This window comes from Mustela nigripes, chromosome 1, assembly GCF_022355385.1.
Source record: "Mustela nigripes isolate SB6536 chromosome 1, MUSNIG.SB6536, whole genome shotgun sequence".
NCBI classification, from domain to species: Eukaryota; Metazoa; Chordata; class Mammalia; order Carnivora; family Mustelidae; genus Mustela; species Mustela nigripes.
In genome coordinates, this window is record NC_081557.1 from 82,314,068 (window position 1) to 82,334,084 (window position 20,017).

Consider the following 20,017-nt stretch of genomic DNA (forward strand, 5'->3'; position numbering starts at 1 on the left):
ATGAAGGTGGAAATCAGGGTGGTACATCTCCCAAACAAGGGAATGCCAAAGATTGTTAACAAACCATCAGAAGTTAAGAGAGAGGCATTGAAGAGATTCTTCTTCACAGCCCTCAAAAAAAAAAAAAAAAATTAAGCGTGACTACATCTTGATCTTGGACTTCTAGTCTACAGAACTGTGAAATGATACATTTCTCTGCAGTAAGCTCACAGTTCACAGTATCTAGTTAGAATAGCCCTAAGAAATGAATCCAGAGACTCATCCACAGTCACAGTGGTTTTCTTTCCATGACTGTATACCCAGGAGAGAATCAATGTAATTCTGGTTGGGTTTCTCATTTCTCCCTTACTGAATCACAGTGCAAAGTAATAGTTATATATGCCAGGTAAAATAAAGACATCGATTAAAAACAATATGTTAAAATTTTGTCAATATTCATCTCTAGATTCTATGTGTAGATAGTGAAAGGCAATTGCTTCTTCTTCTTCTTTTTTTTTTTTTTAATATGGAACGCTTCACGAATTTGCGTGTCATCCTTGCGCAGGGGCCATGCTAATCTTCTCTGTATCGTTCCAATTTTAGTATATGTGCTGCCGAAGCGAGCACGGCAATTGCTTCTTAAACTGAGGATAAGACCTTCACATCCTACCATCAGATTTATATATTTTATATACAATTTCCCTGGCTGGCTGGTTGGGTACTTGAAAGCATAGTGGTTGTGTTTGGGAAGATGACACGCAGAGTTCCAGAACTATGTATATGCACCTGGTCTAAGTTTGTCTCCAGGAAGGCTGATGTAGTATCATTGTCACTTGAATCTTCAACTTGAAGTAAGAGTTGTCTGAACAAGCACCTGCTGTGTTCAGGACACTTTGATGAGCACAGGGTCTTAGGACCTGATCTATGTGAAGTATGGTTTTTATCTTTTCAAGACTTAAAATTAGTCGGGGAGCTCAACAAAACACAACAAACAGTAGGTACAACCAGAGTGGGGTATTTGATTGAAGCTCTAGTATGTATTGCCTCTAAAACTGAATTTCATGTCCACAATAGCCAAACTATGAAAAGAACCTAGATGTCCATCGACAGGTGAACAGTAAAGGAGATGTGGTGTATATATACAATGGAATACTATACAGCCATCAAAAAGATGAAATCTTGCCATTTGTGATGACATGGATGGAACTAGAGGGTATTATGCTTAGCAAAGTAAGTCAATCAGAGAAAGACAACTATCATATGATCTCCCTGATAAGAGGAAGTGGAGATGCAACATGGGGGGGGTCTGGGGGGTAAGAAAAGCATAAATGAAAGAAGATGGGATCGGGAGACAAACCATAAAAGACTCTTAATCTCACAAAATAAATCGAGGGTTACTGGGGGGAGGTGGGTCGCAAGACGGTGGTGGGGTTATGAACATTGGGGAGGATATGTGCTATGGTGAGCGCTGTGAGATGTGTAAACTTGGCGATTCACAGACCTGTACCCCTGGGGATAAAAATACATTATATGTTTATGAAAAAATTTAAAAATTAATTAAAAAAAACTGAATTTCATGAAGCTACTATAAAAAGGATAGAGCATTTAGAAAAAAATACATGTGGAAATTTTGACCATACGCACAGGAAAAAATGACTTATTTTCTATACTTTCAAAGAGTATGTGGGCAAGATGGTAATTAGCAGAGTGCAAGCAATTCTTTTTAAAGATTTATTTATTTGAGAGTTGGAGGGGGAGAGGGGGAAGAGCAGGGAAAGATAGAGAGAGACTCTCGAGGCTGCTTTCACTCTTACAACCCTGAGATCATGACCTGAGCTGAAACCAAGAATCAAGTGCTTAACTGACTGAGCCACCCAGGCATCCCAGAGTGCATGCAATTCTTTATTATATTCTTGTGTCAACACTTTGGCCCTTTAATTCCTATGACAATTTTGGCCCTTGTCTTAAGGCAAATCAAATACAATATACTGGAATATGGGCTTTTAAAAACAGAAATATATAGAACTTATATCAAAAGTAATTCAGATAATAATGCTATTCTAGAATTAAGCAATATTTCATTAGAAAATTATTCTTCTAGGAAGCAGCTGATGGATGATGGAAATCCATGTATGAGCATGATGAGCACGCCTTCTCTCTGAAGGGTCCAGTGCACTTTCAGCTTCATTGCATAATTTTGTCCCATACTTTCTAGATGTCTATTAAATTTAGCTATTTCAACAAGTACATAAGACATATTCATTATATTGGAGATAAACATCTTACAAACCATGCTATGACCCTATCCCCCATCATCGTAGGCACTGCCTGATGACATACACTTTGTGTGTCTTTCTGTGCCTCAGAAGAGGTGTGCCTGAGTTCCTGAGTGATAGAGAGCAGAGAAGAGAAATGCATAGGGACATCCCTACCTCCCACTCAACTTCTCAGAGAATAGGGGTAACAGACAGGGCCAAGGGGGAGAAAATATTCTCGACATACCTTAGGCTCTATAATGCGCCACATTCAAACTTGCTCCTCTAAACTTTCCCTAATTATACAATAATTTAGATCATGGAAATTCTCTTTCAAATTGAGCATTCTCCTTGGAAGAGAGTGAAAGCTTTATCCTTTGCATTTTTTTTTTTATCCTTTGCATTTTTAAGCATGAATTCATTATCCCATTTGAACAAAATCCCTCCTGGAATGTGAATTTTGGTCAAGAAGACTCCCTCTAAAGGGAGGAGAAATCTTAGCATGTAGTCATTTCACAAAGACCATGTTCATCTGGCATATCCCAATGAAAGCTTTAGGGGTAGTCAGAGACCAGAGGAGGGCTCAATATATTCCTGACAAGGGAAACAAAAGCCAAAATAAACTATTGGGGCTTCATCAAGATAAAGTTTCTGCACAGCAAGAAAGGGAACATTGGTTCCACATGATAGAGGATGAGACCACATTGCCATGATCTGCATTTTTTCTAAGGGTTCTGAGGGCATTAACTTCTAATAGATCTATATCAAACTTCTGGCATGAAGTCTCCAATGCTGCCTACCCAGCAAGCTTTCCTTGACTATTCTTCCTTACTATAGGATGGCCTCTTACAAATGGAGACCATCAATGCTGTATATTTGATTCCCCAGCCTCCTTTTTAGCAAGAATGTCATCCACCCTTTGCCAATGCATCTTAGGGAAAGTCTATTAGATTTTAGGAAAGGTTTTCTTTCATGAGAAATAAATTGTAAATGGTAGAAAACTTGATCTATTTTTAGACATGAATATTGTAGAACATGAATTCTTTGACCTGTAGAAACCATCTTGCTACCACAAAAGAAGTAAGACAACAGGAAGCCACAATTCTGAGGCTAGAGGAGAAGAAGGATAAAAAGAAGGCTTAATTTTAGAGCTGTGGACCACCATCTTAGCAAAATTAACTTCCAGATATGGTATCATGTAGGTAAATGTCTTTATCTGTTAAATCATAACCCAGTTGTCCCAGTCAGCACTGGCTGCTATAACAGAATGTCACAGAATGAGTGGCTTAAACAACAGGCATTTATTTCTCCCAGTTCTGAAGGCTGGGAAGAGCATGATCAAGATGTCAGCCAATTAGGTTCATGGTAATAGTTCTCTTCTGGGTTGCATAAGTCTTTCTTCTTGCTGTGTCTTCATATGCAAGGAAAAGAAAGAAAAGGAAAACAAGCTCTCTGGCCTCTTCTTGTAAGGACACTAATCTTACCTGAGGACCTCAGTCACCTCTCAAAGACCTCACTTCCTAATATGATCACATTGGAGTTTAGGGCTTCAACATCTAGATTTTGGAGGGATGTAAACATCAGGTCCATAACACGAGTATTCTGTTATTTGACACTGAAATTATTCTGTATGGTATTCAATGTGCTGGCATTGATCACAAGTTAAAAGTATATAGTTGTGAATTAGTATAATATAAAACAATAAGATAGCTAGAAATAAACTTAAACAAATAGTTAAAAGACCTATGCTCTGAAGACTATAAAACACTAATGAAAGAAATTAAAGATGCCACAAAAAATGGAAAGATATTCCATGCTTATGGATCAGAAGAAAAAATACTGTTAAAATGTATGTATTACCCAAGGCAATGTACATACCTAATGCAATCCCTATCAAAATATCAGCTGCATTTTTCACAGAGCTATAACTAACAATCCTAAAATATGTATGGAACCACAAAAGACCCTGAAAAGCCAAGCAACCTTGAGAAAGAAAAGCAAAACTAAAGGCATCACAATTTCAGACTTCAAATTTTATTACAAAGCTGTAGTGGTCAAAACAGTGTGGTACTGGCAGAAAAATAGACACATAGACCAATAGAATAGAATAGAAAATCCAGAAATGAACCTACATCTTTATGGTTAATTAATCTTCAACAAAGCAAGAAAGAATACCCAGTGGGAAAAAATACAAAGTCATTTCAACAACTGGTGTTGGGAAAACTGGACAGAATGCAGAAGAATGAAACTACACCACTTTCTTACACCATACACAAAAATAAACTCAAAATGGATTAAAGACCTAAATGTGAGACAGGAAAAGATCAAAATCCTAGAGGAGAACATAGGCATTAACCTCTTTGACTATAGCAATTTAAATATATGTCTCCTGACAATATATTCCTGACAAGGGAAACAAAAGCCAAAATAAACTATTGGGGCTTCATCAAGATAAAGTTTCTGCACAGCAAAGGGAGCAATCAACAAAACTAAAAGATAACCGACTGAATGGGAGAAGATATTTCCAAATGATGTATCTGATAAAGGGTTAGCATCCAAAATATATAAAGAACCTATACAACTCAATACCCCCCCAAAATGAATAATCCAAATAAAAAATGGGCAGAAGATGAGGCATCTGGTGGCTCAGTCAGTTAGGCATCTGATTCTTGATTTCAGCTCATATCATGATCTAGGTAAATGTCTTTATCTGTTAAATCATAACCTAGTTGTCCCAGTCAGCACTGGCTGCTATAACAGAATGTCACAGAATGAGTGGCTTAAACAACAGGCATTTATTTCTCCCAGTTCTGAAGGCTGGGAAGAGCATGATCAAGATGTCAGCCAATTAGGTTCATGGTAATAGCTCTCTTCTGGGTTGCATAAGTCTTTCTTCTTGCTGTGTCTTCATATGCAAGGAAAAGAAAGAAAAGGAAAACAAGCTCTCTGGCCTCTTCTTGTAAGGACACTAATCTTACCATGAGGACCTCAGTCACCTCTCAAAGACCTCACTTCCTAATATGATCACATTGGAGTTTAGGGCTTCAACATCTAGATTTTGGAGGGATGTAAACATCAGGTCATGAGTTTGAACCCAGCACTGGACTCCATGCTGGGAGTAGATTCTGCTTAAGATTCTCTCTCTTCCTCTCCCTATGCAACCCCCACATGCACTTGTTCTCTCTCTCTACAAGGAAAAGAACTACAGAGAGATATCACCTCACTCTTGTCAGAATGGCTAAAATCAAAACAAGAAACAACAGGTATGGGAAAGGCTATGGAGAAGGAACTCTCTTGCACTGCTGGTGGAAATGAAAACTGGTGCACTTACTCTGGAAAATAGTATAGGGGTTCCTCAAGAAGTAAAAAATGGAACTACCCTATGATCCAGCAGTTGCAGTAATAGGTATTTACTCAAAGAATACAAAAATACTAATTCAAAGATATACATGTACCCTGATGTTTTATAGCAGCATTATCTACAATAGACAAATTATGGAAACAGCCCAAGTGTCCACCCACTGATAAATGCGTAAAGATGTAGGATAATATAACAAATATGGAATATGACTTAACCATCAAAAAGAATGATATTTGCCATTTGCAATAGTATGGATGGAACTAGAGAGTATTATGCCAAGCAAAATAATAAGTTAGAAAAAGATAAATACCATATGATTTTGCTCATATGTGAAATTTAAGAAATAAAAACAAACAGGCAAAGGGGAAAAAAAGAGAGAATGAGGCAAACCAAGAAACAGACTTCAACTATAGAGAACAAACTGGTGGTTATCTGAAGGGAGGTGGGTGGGAGGATGGTTAAGCAGGTGGTGGGGATTAAGGAGTACACTTGTGCTGAGCACCAGGTGTTGTATGGAAGTGTTTAATCGCTATATTGTACACCAGAAACCAATATTATGCTGTATGGGAACTAACTGGAATTTGAATAAAAACAACAAAAAAAGAAAAAATGTAAAGAATAAAACTATACATAATCAGGCATATCAGAAACAGTCCACATCCTCGAGTCTTCACTTGTATAAGACATAAGAATAGGTGTTTACTAAAACTATTAATGGACATGTCAAACATAAAATGAGGGCTGGCATGAATATAACTGAGTGTCTCCCAAGTTCATAACTTCATTATTTATTTATTTTTAAATTTTTAAAAATTTTCTCAGTCAAAATTTTTTTCAAAATTTTCTCAAGCCCTTCTTAATTTCATGCTAAGTGAAAGATATACAAATATAAAGTACAAAAGATAACGTCCTTGCTTTCATTATTATATTCTACATGGGGGAAGTGGACCATGATTCAGGGAAGAGTCCTTCACTGTATGTTTAGAATTTGAAATTGTCCATGTGGGATTGACTCTGGATATATATAACTCCTCTTTCTCTGTATTATACTTGTCCTGCTGATCATTTCTAGAGAAAATGTTCAAAGAGAATGTGTGAGAACATGTGGTCTCTAAACTCAATAGAGCTTCAACACCGCCTCGATAACCAGCTCTCTCCCATTTCCCATGATGAATATTTCACACCATCACTATTCTGAAGACATCAAATGCCAGCATCCTTATTTCTAACTCTTTAAAAATGCCCTCAGTTCTTCTACTTGTCAGAGTAGAAGTTAACAAATAGGTAATACTCATAACTTATCCACCCACACAGTCACATCCACAGTAATTCTTCCCTTCTTCTCTTTCTGGACACTGGATTGTGTATCTGTCTAACTAAGGTTAATTTCTCCCTGGTCTCATGGATTCATTTCTTTTCAATTCTTCAAGAAAACTCACCATTTAATTATCTATTGTTTTTTTCCCCAAAATGAGCTTTAAAACACACTATAGTGTCTTTTACCAAAAAGCTAACAAAAAACCAACTTCCTTTGTTCTGAGTTTATTTCTTGATGTAGATTTCCACTCTTTCTGTTAAAGTTTGTATTCACTATTCTAACTTCCCGTTGCTAGAACTTCTTTGAAGCAGCCCTGCAAAGATCATCATGACCTGTATTTCCTTGTGGAGGGAGTGTATATTTTCCAGCTTTTGAGATACTTGACGTCTCTGGAAGAGTGGATCAGCTGACCACCTTTCCCTTGAAAATGTAATTTCTTGGCTTTTAAGACATCACTTCTTTTGTGTTTTTGTTTCATTTTGGTTTTCTGTGGGTGTGTATTTGTTTTGTTTGTTTGTTTGTTTTTTAAAATCCTTTATTTCCTCTATGCTCTCCAGATTTCTGCCCTTAAGCTTACCATATACATTCTTCCTGGATGATTTTGCTCAATGCCATGGCTTCAACTGTTATCTTCAAGCCCAAAGCTCTCTAAACTCAAGATTCATCACAACCTTACCTCACAATGTTCCTGTACATCTCCATACAGTTGTCTTCTATGCAACTGAAACTCATTTTTCCAAACTTCAAATTCTTGTCTCTCCTGCCAATAGGCCTGATGCTTTTCCCAGATTTCTTATATCAGAAAATGATTTATCACTGTTAACTAAGTTGCCCCAGACAAAAATCTCACCCTCCTCCCCTACAAACATCAATTTCTCTTAGTTTTATCACTTATAGGCTCTACACCTATATACTTTTTAAGTCTAACTGCTTTCACTCCAGATAATGTCCATATTATTGTCTGTCCTCTATTTATTACAACTATATCCTAATTCATATTCCCATCTCAGTTATGCATCTGGCTTGCTTCCGTCTACTTTTACTTCAGACAATACCCTTCTTAATATAAAAATTGACTATGTCATCCCCTTCCTTTAATGATTTTAGTGACTTCGTAGCCTTTAGAATAAAGTCTAACCCTCTATTATTATACTTAAGGCTCTTTATAGCTGACTCCTACTTTCCTCCCTTGATTCATCTTACGCCACTCCTATCTTTAATCTTTGTTTCTAATGATACTAAGCATTTCCAGGGTCTCCTTAGATTATCCCACATCTCAGGAACTTCTTATCTGCTATTTCAATGTCTAGAAAGCCCTTTGTCTGTGAGATTGTACAAAGGATTAAATTGTCAAGTCAGATTCCTAAGAATTAGAGATCTTATCCAGTATCTAGCTTCAGAATATCTAGCTGGAGAAGGATTCTGGTCAGAGAACATCTTACTTATTTTTCTACTCCAGTAATTACATTGGTTACATGGAGCCTCAATATGTCGCCACTTCTTCCAGGAAGCAGTTTTAAATCTCTCAACTCCAGGTTTAGTTAGTGCTTTTCTTTTATGCTCTCACTGTAGCTTTTTTTTTTTTTAATCACTTTTTACAGAACTATTAGGATAAATTTCATAAAATTTGTCCATTTAAATTGCAGAATTTGGTGGGTTTTGGCATACTGAGAGTTGTGCAGCCATTACTACAATCAATTTTTTAAAATATTTTCATCATTCCAGAAAGAAACGCCATAGTCATTAGCAGTAATTTCCCATTGCCACTTCTCCTTCCTCTGCCCCAGTGCTGGGTAACTACAAATTTACCCTCTGTCTCTATGGATTTGCCTAAACGGGTATGTCGCATCAATGGAATCACACAGTAAGTAATCCTTTCTGACTTCTTATTTCAGTAACATAGTAATTTCAGGTTCTTCTATGTTGTAGTAAGTATCTATACTTCATTTTTTTATTGCTGAACAATATTCTGTTTTATGGATATACCACGTTTTAGAAATCCATTCTTTAGTTAATGGACATGTAGGTTGTTTCTACAATTTCTACAATTTGGCTATGGGAATAATGCTGCTATGAACATTCATTTACAGCTTTTTGTGTCTACATATATTTTAATTTCTCTTGGGTCTATATTGAGGATTGGAATTCCTAGGTCACATGGCAATTTATGTGGAGCATTTTAAGGAGCCAATAAACTGTTTTGTCCACAGTGTCTGAACTATTTCACATTTCATATATAATATATGAAGGCTCAACTTTTTAGATCCTTTCCAAAATGGGTTTTTGTCTGTCTTTCTCATTTTAGCCATCTTAAGAGGTATAAGTGGTATCTTATATGGATTTTGATTTGCATTTCCCTCATAATTAATATTGTTGAAGATATTTTAATTAATGTGTTGCTTGGACATTTTATATCTGTGGAGAACTATTTAAGGATTTAACATTATAAGGAGTCCATTCCTTCACCCACTTTTAAAATTAAGGTATCTTTTATTGTTGAGAAGTAAAGGTACTTTAAAGTCCAATTCATCTATCTTTTTCTTTTCTCACTTGTGTTTTGGTGTTGCATGATTTGGTGTTGCATGTAAGGAAAAATTGCCAACCCAAGGTTATAAGGATATAATTATATATTTTCTTCAAGAAGTTTTATAGTTTTAGCTCAAGCATTTAGGCCCATGATCCATATGGAGCTACTTTTTATGTAGGACATAATAAAAGGAACTAATTGATTTTTTTGGATATCCAAAAAGATTATTCTTTCATTCTTTGACATTCTCATCAAAAATGAATTAAATATTGTGAGAGTTTAACCACAGGCTGCTAGTTCTATACCATTAACCTATATGTCAATTATTTTTTTTGCCAGTAACACACCATTTTGATTACTGTGGTTTTGCAGTCAGTTTTAGCATTAGAATATGTAAGTCTTTCAAACTTGTTTTCCTTTTTCAAGTTTGTTTTGCCTGTTCTGAATTTCTTACATTTCCATATGAATTTTGCAATCAGCTTGTCAATTCTGCAAAAATACAGCTGAAAGTTTGTAGAGATTGTCATGAATTTGCAGACCAATTTGTTGAGTATTTCTGTTTTAACAATATGAAGTCTTCTGATCCATGAACATGATATGAATTTCCGTTTATTCAGATTTTATTTAATCTTTCAACAATACTTTACAGTTTCAGTGTAGAAATCTTGCAGAGCTTCTTTTTATTCCTTGTTTGTTTGCTTACATTTATGGATATTTTGTTCTTCTTTCTGTTATTATAAATGACACTTTCTCTCACTGTTAGTTATAAAATATGTCACATAATTTTTTTTTTCAAATTATTGCTAGTAGCTTTTTAGCAGAATCCTTAGAATTTTGTATATAGAAGATTACATCATCTGGAAGTAGAGATGGTTTTGCTTCTTTTTCCAAATTAGGACACATTTTATTTCTTTTCTTCTTGCCTATTTGCAATGGCTAGAACATCCAGGGCAATGTCAAGTAGCAGTGGCAAGAGAGGGCATCTTCGTCTTGTTCCTGATCTTGGAGAGAAAGATTCAGTCTTTCTCAATTAACTATATTGTTAACTATGCATTTTTCATACATATCCACTCTCAGAAAAGTTCTCCTTCTATTCCTAGTTTGATGCATGCTGTTTATTTATGATAATAAATAAACAGCTTTATTGAGGTATAATTGAAAAGTAAAACTGTATGTATTTAAAGTATTTTTTAAATTTTTTATTTTTTATAAACATATATTTTTATCCCCAGGGGTACAGGTCTATGAATCACCAGGTTAACACACTTCACACCACTCACCAAAGCACCTACCCTCCCCAATGTCCATAATCCGAACCCCTTCTCCCAAACCCCTCCCCCCAGCAATCCTCAGTTTGTTTTGTGAGATTAAGAGTCACTTAGGGTTTGTCTCCCTCCCAATCCCATCTTGTTTAATTAATTCTTCTCCTACCCACTTAAGTCCCCATGTTGCATCACCACTTCCTCATATCAGGGAGATCATATGATAGTTGTCTTTCTCTGCTTGACTTATTTCGCTAAGCATGATACGCTCTAGTTCCATCCATGTTGTCGCAAATGGCAAGATTTCATTTCTTTTGATGGCTGCATAGTATTCCATTGTGTATATATACCACATCTTCTTGATCCATTCATCTGTTGATGGACATCTAGGTTCTTCCCATAGTTTGGCTATTGTGGACATGGCTGCTATAAACATTCAGGTGCATGTGCCCCTTAGGATCACTACATTTGTATCTTTAGGGTAAATACCCAGTAGTGCAATTGCTGGGTCATAGGGCAGTTCTATTTTCAACATTTTGAGGAACCTACATGCTGTTTTCCAGAGTGGCTGCACCAGCTTGCATTCCCACCAACAGTGTAGGAGCAGTCCCCTTTCTCCGCATCCTCGCCAGCATTTGTCATTTCCTGACTTGTTGATTTTAGCCATTCTGACTGGTGTGAGGTGATATCTCACTGTGGTTTTGATTTGTATTACCCTGATGCCGAGTGATATGGAGCACTTTTTCATGTGTTTGTTGGCCATCTGGATGTCTTCTTTGCAGAAATGTCTGTTCATGTCCTCTGCCCATTTCTTGATGGATAATTTGTTCTTTGGGTGTTGAGTTTGCTAAGTACTTTATAGATTCTGTACACTAGTCCTTTAACTGATATGTCGTTTCCAAATATCTTCTCCCATTCTGTCAGTTGTCTTTTGATTTTGTTAACTATTTCCTTTGCTATGCAAAAGCTTTTGATCTTGATGAAATCCCAATAGTTCATTTTTGCCCTTGCTTCCCTTGCCTTTGGCGTTGTTCCTAGGAAGATGTTGCTGCAGCTGAGGTCGAAGAGGTTGCTGCCTGTGTTCTCCTCAAGGATTTTGATGGATTCCTTTCTCAAATTGAGGTCCTTCATCCATTTTGAGTCTATTTTTGTGTGTGGTGTAAGGAAATGGTCCAATTTCATTCTTCTCCATGTGGCTGTCCAATTTTCCCAGCACCATTTATTGAAGAGGCTGTCTTTTTTCCATTGGACATTCTTTATTGCTTTGTTGAAGATTAGTTGACCATAGAGTTGAGGGTCTATTTCTGGGTTCTCTATTCTGTTCCATTGATCTATGTGTCTGTTTTTGTGCCAGTACCATGCTGTCTTGATGATGACAGCTTTGTAATAGAGCTTGAAGTCTGGAATTGTGATGCCACCAACTTTGGCTTTCTTTTTCAATATCCCTTTGGCTATTCAAGGTCTTTTCTGGTTCCATATAAATTTTAGAATTATTTGTTCCATTTCTTTGAAAAAGATGGATGGTGCTTTGATAGGAATTGCAATAAATGTGTAGATTGTTTTAGGTAGCATAGACATTTTCACAAAATTTATTCTTCCAATCCAGGAGCATGGAACATTTTTCCATTTCTTTGTGTCTTCCTCAATTTCTTTCATGAGTACTTTATAGTTTTCTGAGTATAGATTCTGTGCCTCTTTGGTTAGGTTTATTCCTAGGTACCTTATGGTTTTGGGTACAATTCTAAATGGGATTGACTCCTTAATTTCTCTTCCTTCTGTCTTGCTGTTGGTGTAGAGAAATGCAACTGATTTCTGTGCATTGATTTTATATCCTGACACTTTACTGAATTCCTGTACAAGTTCTAGCAGTTTTGGAGTGGAGTCTTTTGGGTTTTCCACACATAGTATCATATCATCTGCGAAGAGTGATAATTTGACTTCTTCTTTGCTGATTTGGATGCCTTTGATTGCCTTTTGTTGTCTGATTGCTGAGGCTAGGACCTCTAGTACTATGTTGAATAGCAGTGGTGATAATGGACATCCCTGCCGTGTTCCTGACCTTAGCGGAAAAGCTTGCAGTTTTTCTCCATTGAGAATGATATTTGTGGTGGGTTTTTCATAGATGGCTTTGATGATATTGAGGTATGTGCCCTCTATCCCTACACTTTGAAGAGTTTTGATCAGGAAGGGATGTTGTACTTTGTCAAATGCTTTTTCAGCATCTATTGAGAGTATCATATGGTTCTTGTTCTTTCTTTTATTGATGTGTTGTATCACATTGACTGATTTGCGGATGTTGAACCAACCTTGCAGCCCTGGAATAAATCCCACTTGGTCGTGGTGAATAATCCTTTTAATGTACTGTTGAATCCTATTGGCTAGTATTTTGTTGAGTATTTTCGCATCTGTGTTCATCAAGGATATCGGTCTATAGCTCTCTTTTTTGGTGGGATCCTTGTCTGGTTTTGGGATCAAGGTGATGCTGGCCTCATAAAATGAGTTTGGAAGTTTTCCTTCCTTTTCTATTTTTTGGAACAGTTTCAGGATATAGGAATTAGTTCCTCTTTAAATGTTTTGTAAAATTCCCCTGGGAAGCCGTCTGGCCCTGGGCTTTTGTTTGTTTGGAGATTTTTAATGACTGTTTCAATCTCCTTACTGGTTATGGGTCTGTTCAGGCTTTCTATTTCTTCCTGGTTCAGTTGTGATAGTTTATATGTTTCTAGGACTGCATCCATTTCTTCCAGATTGTCAAATTTCTTGGCGTAGAGTTTCTCATAGTATCTTCTTATAATAGTTTGTATTTCTTTGATGTTACTTGTGATCTCTCCTCTTTCATTCATGATTTTATTTATTTGGGTCCTTTCTCTTTTCTTTTTGATAAGTCTGGCTAGGGGTTTATCAATTTTATTAATTCTTTCAAAGAACCAGCTCCTAGTTTCGTTGATATGCTCTATTGTCTTTTTGGTTTCTATTTCATTGATTTCTGTTCTGATCTTTATGATTTCTCTTCTCCTGCTTGGCTTAGGGTTTCTTTCTTGTTCTTTCTCCAGCTCCTTTAGGTGTAGGGTTAGGTTGTGTACCTGAGACCTTTCTTGTTTCTTGAGAAAGGCTTGTACCGTTATATATTTTCCTCTCAGGACTGCCTTTGTTGTGTCCCACAGATTTTGAACCGTTGTATTTTCATTATCATTTGTTCCCAATATTTTTTTCAATTCTTCTTTAATTTCCCGGTTGACCCATTCATTCTTTAGAAGGATGCTGTTTAGTCTCCATGTATTTGGGTTCTTTTCAAAATTCCTTTTGTGGTTGAGTTCTAGCTTTAGAGCATTGTGGTCTGAAAATATGCAGGGAATGATCCCAATCTTTTGATACCGGTTGAGTCCTGATTTAGGACCGAGGATGTGATCTATTCTGGAGAATGTTCCATGTGCACTAGAGAAGAATGTGTATTCTGTTGCTTTGGGATGAAATGTTCTGAATATATCTGTGATGTCCATCTGGTCCAGTGTGTCATTTAAGGCCTTTATTTCCTTGCTGATCTTTTGCTTGGATGATCTGTCCATTTCAGTGAGGGGAGTGTTAAAGTCCCCTACTATTATTGTATTATTGTTGATGTGTTTCTTTGATTTTGTTATTAATTGGTTTATATAGTTGGCTGCTTTCACGTTGGGGGCATAGATATTTAAAATTGTTAAATCTTCTTGTTGGACAGACCCTTTGAGTATGATATAGTGTCCTTCCTCATCTCTTATTATAGTCTTTGGCTTAAAATCTAATTGATGTGATATAAGGATTGCCACTCCTGCTTTCTTCTGATGTTCATTAGCATGGTAAATTCTTTTCCACCCCCTCACTTTAAATCTGGAGGTGTCTTCGGGCCAAAATGAGTTTCTTGGAGGCAACATATAGATGGGTTTTGTTTTTTTATCCATTCTGATACCCTGTGTCTTTTGACAGGGGCATTTAACCCATTAACATTCAGGGTAACTATCGAGAGATATGAATTTAGTGCCATTGTATTGCCTGTAAGGTGACTGTTACTGTATATGGTCTCTGTTCCTTTCTGATCTACCACTTGTAGGCTCTCTCTTTGCTTAGAGGACCCCTTTCAAGATTTCCTGTAGAGCTGGTTTGGTGTTTGTAAATTCTTTCAGGTTTTGTTTGTCCTGGAAGCTTTTAATCTCTCCTTCTATTTTCAATGATAGCCTAGCTGGATATAGTATTCTTGGCTGCATGTTTTTCTCGTTTAGTGCTCTGAAAATATCATGCCAGCTCTTTCTGGCCTGCCAGGTCTCTGTGGATAAGTCAGCTGCCAATCTAATATTTTTACCATTGTATGTTACAGACTTCTTTTCCCGGGCTGCTTTCAGGATTTTCTCTTTGTCACTGAGACTTGTATCTTTTACTATTAGGTGATGGGGTGTGGGCCTATTCTTATTGATTTTGAGGGGCGTTTTCTGAACCTCTTGAATTTTTATGGTCGTTCCCTTTGCCATATTGGGGAGATTCTCCCCAATAATTCTCTCCAGTATATCCTCTGCTCCCCTCTCTCTTTCTTCTTCTTCTGGAATCCCAATTATTCTAATGTTGTTTCGTCTTATGGTGTCACTTATCTCTCGAATTCTCCCCTCGTGGTCCAGTAGCTGTTTGTCCCTCTTTTGCTCAACTTCTTTATTCTCTGTCATTTGGTCTTCTATATCACTAATTCTTTCTTCTGCCTCATTTATCCTAGCAGTGAGAGCCTCCATTTTTGATTGCACCTCATTAATAGCTTTTTTGATTTTAACTTGGTTAGATTTTTGTTCTTTTATTTCTCCAGAAAGGGCTTTTATATCTCTCGAGAGGGTTTCTCTAATATCTTCCATGCCTTTTTCGAGCCCGGCTAGAACCTTGAGAATCATCATTCTGAACTCTAGATCTGACATATTACCAATGTCTGTATTGATTAGGTCCCTAGCCTTTGGTACTGCCTCTTGTTCTTTTTTTTGTGTTGAATTTTTCCGTCTTGTCATTTTGTCCAGATAAGAGTATATGAAGGAGCAAGTAAAATACTAAAAGGGTGGCAACAACCCCAGGAAAATATGCTTTAACCAAATTAGAAGAGATCCCAAATCGTGAGGGGGTAGAAAGGGGATAAAAAGAAGTTCAAAAAGGAAGAAAGAAAAAAAAAAGAAAAAAGAAAAAAAAAGAAAAGAAAAGAATTTAAAAAAAGAAAACAAATAAGAAAAATATAAAAAAGAAAAAATATATATATTGGATAAACTAGTTAAAAAACGTTAAAAAAGAAAAAAGGTAAAAGTTAAAAAAAATTACCAGAAGGCGAGAAAAAAAAAAACAAAAAATGAAAAAGAAAAAAATCAAATTAACTGTAAGACTAAAAAAAATCACAGGGAAAAAGCTATGATTTCTGTGCTTTGCTTTCTCCTCCTCTGGAATTCTGCTGCACTCCTTGGTAGGTGAACTTGGTTTCGGCTGGATTTCTTGTTGATTTTCTGGGGGAGGGGCCTGTTGTAGTGATTATCAAGTGTCTTTGCCCCAGGCGGAATTGCACTGCCCTTAAAGGGGCCGGGGTGAGTAATCCGCTCGGGTTTGCTTTCAGGAGCTCTTGTTCCCTGAGCGCTTTCCATAGAGTTCTGGAGGACGGGAATAGGAATGGCGGCCTCCTGGTCTCTGGTCCGGAGGAGCCGAGAGCCCAGGGCCCCACTCCTCAGTGCGCCCTCAGAGAACAGCGCCCAGTTCCTCCCGTCTGCCTGACCTCCGGCCGCGCTCCGAGCTCATCGAGCCTGCGGCCGGTTCAAGGTAACACTGAGCTGTGAGCTCACTGTCCGCTCTGTCTCTGTAGCCGGCTTTCCCGTTCCAATACCGGCAAGCTCTGCGACACTCAGACACCCCCGATCCTTCTGTGACCCTGTGGGACCTGAGGCCACGCTGACCTCGCGTGGGCTTCACCCCGGTTTAGCCTCTGGAGCCATGTCCCTCAGCGGAACAGACTTTTAAAAGTCCTGATTTTGTGCGCGGTTGCTCCGCCACTTGCTGGGAGCCGGCCCCTCTCCCCGGGGTCTATCTTCCCGTCGCTTTGGATTCACTTCTCCGCCGGTCCTACCTTTCAGAAAGTGGTTGTTTTCTGTTTCCAGAATTGCTGTTCTTCTTCTTTTCGATCTGCCGATGGATTTTCAGGTGTTTGCAAACTTTAGATAAGCTATCTAGCTGATCTCCGGCTAGCTGAAGTAGTCTCAGCCTGCTACTTCTCCGCCATCTTGACTGAAAAACTTTAAAGTATATTTGACATAAACATACTTTGTGAATGAATACTAAAATCAGATCAACACATCCATCACCTTATATAGTTCCCTTTTGTGCATGTGTGAGATGCTTTCTTAGTAAATCAAGTACACAACACAGTATTATTAATTATAGTCACCATGTTGTACATTACAGCTCCAGAGCTTATTAACCTTATAATTAAAATCTCGTACATTTAAAGAGTATTTCCCCATCTCCCCCACCTTCCAGCCACTGGTAATCACCATTTCACTCTCTTTTTCTATGAAATCAGATTTTTTTCTTTTTTTAGATTCCACACATAAGTGAAATTACACAGTAATGGATTTTCTATGGATAATGTTGTCTAAGCAAAATTTCCTTCAAGTTCATCTGTTGTAAATGGCAGTATTTCCTTCTTTCTCATAGTTGGATAATATCTCATTGTGTGTATATACACCACATCTTTTTATCCATTTATCCATTGATGGATATTAGTTTTTATTTTAAATATTTTGACTATTGTTAATAATGCTTGAAAAAACTTGGGGGTGCAGACATCTTTTGGAGATACTGATTTCATTATCGGTAAGTGAAATTGCTGAATCATTTGATAGTTCTATTTGTAATATTTTGAGGAATCTCCACACTGGTTTCCATAATGGCTGTGCCAAATTACATTTCTACCCACAGTGTATAAGAATTCCCTTTTTTCCATGTTCTCACCAACACTTAATCTGCTGTCTTTTTGATAAAAGCCATTCTAAGAGGTGTGACCGGCTATCTCATTATGCTTTGATTTGATTTCCCTGATGATTAGTGATGTTGAGCACCTTTTCATGTCTCTGTTTTTTTCTTGTACATTTTCATGTGCCTGCTATTTGTGTATCTTTGTTGGAAAAATACCTATTCAGGTCTACTGCCCATTTTTAATTAGATTATTTGTGTATTTTCTATTGAATTGTATATAATTCTTATATGTTTTGGAAAAAAATTCCTCATCAGATATGTGGTTTGCAAGTATTTCCACCCATTTCATAAGTTGCCTTTTCAATTTTTTTATTGTTTCATTTGCTGTGGGGCAGTTTTTGTTTCTTTGTTTTTTTTTTTTTTTAGTTTGATGCAGTCATGCTAATTTATTGTTGTTTTCACTAATAATGCCTTCATATCATATCCCCCCAAAATTATTGTCCTGACCAATGTCAAGGAGATTTTTCTTTTTGTTTTCTCCTAGTAGTTTTACAATTTTAGGTCTTACATTTAAGTCTTTAATATATTTTGAGTGAATTTTGTGAATGGTGTGAGAAGGGGTCCGGTTTTATTCTTTTGCATGCAGTCATCCAATTTCCCAACCTTAGTGAAGAGGCTGTTCTTTCCCTCTTGTGGGTTATGAGTTCCTTGTCAAATATTAGTTGATCGTATATGTAAGGGCTTATTTCCGGGATCTCAATTCTGTTCCACTGGTCTGTGTGTCTGCATTGATGCCAGTACTATACTGTTGTGATTACTATATTTACTATACTTGTTTTATTTTAGATACTATATGGTTTGAAGTCAGAAAGTGTGGCACCTCCAATGTTGTTCTTTCTCAAGATTGCTTTGGGTATTCAGGGTCTTTTATAGTTTTATACAAATTCTAGATTGCTCTTTCCTTTCTAGGAGAATGCCAGTGGAATTTTGATAGGGTTTCACTGAATTTGTAGATTGCATTGGGTAGTCTGCACGTTTTAGCAATATAAATTCCATGATGACTGTGTAACTTTTCATTTATTTGTGTTCTTCCTCTCTCTTTCTCTTTTCATCAGTATCTTATAGTTGTAGAATAGTCTTTTACTTCCTTGGTTAAATTTATTCCTAAGTGTTGAATTACTTTTCATACTATTGTAAGTGAAAATGTTTTTTTTTTTTTTAATTTTCTCTTTCCAATAGCTTGTTGATAGTGCATAGAAATACAACCAATTATTATACATCAATTTTGTGTCCTGTAACTTTGCTAAATTTGTTTATTAGTATCATAGTGGAGTCTTTAAGAATTTTCTATGTGTAAGCTTACATAATCTTTGACTAGAGACAATTTCACATCTTGCTTTCTGATTTGGATGGTTTTGCTTTTTCTTAACTAATTGTTCTGACTCACACTTCCAGTACCATTTAGAGTAGAAGTGACATGACTGAGAATCCTTGTCTCATTTTTGATCTTAGAGAAAAAGTTTTCAGGTTTTCAACATTGAGTGTTATGTTAGGTGTAGATTTATCATCTATGGCCTATTATGATGAGGTAAATTCCTTCTATTCCTTATTTTTTGAGACTTTTTTCATGATGGGTTGTTGAATTTTGTCACATGTTTTTCCTGCATCTATTAAGATAATCATATAAGTTATGCCTTTCATTGTGTTAATGTGGTTTATAGATTTGCATATGTTGAACCATCCCTAGATCCCAGAAATAAATCCAACTCAATCACATAATGTGATCCTTTAGTGTGATGTTCAATTCAGTTTGTTAGCATTTTGTTGAGAACATTTTTGTCTATGTTCATCAGGAATATTGGCCGTGATTTTCTTTTCCTGTAGAGTCTTTGTCTGACTTTGTCAGTCTTTGTCTGACTATCAGGATATTAGCTTCATTAGAAGATTTTGGGAGTTACCTCTACCCCTTTGTAATTTTTTGGAGAAATTTGAGAAGAGTTCTTTGAATGTTTGGTAGAATTCATGAGTAAAGCCTTCAGGTCCTGGGATTTCCCTTTTTGGGGATTTTTAAATTACTGATTCTATTTCCTCTCTTATTACTGGTCTGTTCAGATTTTCCTCTCTTTCAGGATTCATTCTATATGTTAAATGTTTCCAAGAATTTATCAATTTCTTCAATGTTATCCAATTTCTTAGTTATTCATAGTACCCTCTTAAGATCCTTCATACTTCCGTGGTTTTAGCTATAATTTCTCTTCTTTCATTTCTGATTTTATTTATTTGAGTTTTCTCTCATATTTTTCCTTAGTCTAGCTAAAGACCTACCATTTTTTTTTAAATCTTCAATAACACAGGTATTGGTTT

The 20,017-nt window shown here is 36.6% G+C and overlaps 1 non-coding gene across 1 annotated transcript; it reads right to left on the reverse strand.

The window, feature by feature from the left end:
• Positions 1–499: 499 nt before the first annotated feature.
• Positions 500–606, reverse strand: LOC132009215 (U6 spliceosomal RNA). Its single transcript, XR_009401828.1, has one exon. It is a non-coding gene; the product is annotated as a U6 spliceosomal RNA (small nuclear RNA).
• Positions 607–20,017: the final 19,411 nt, after the last annotated feature.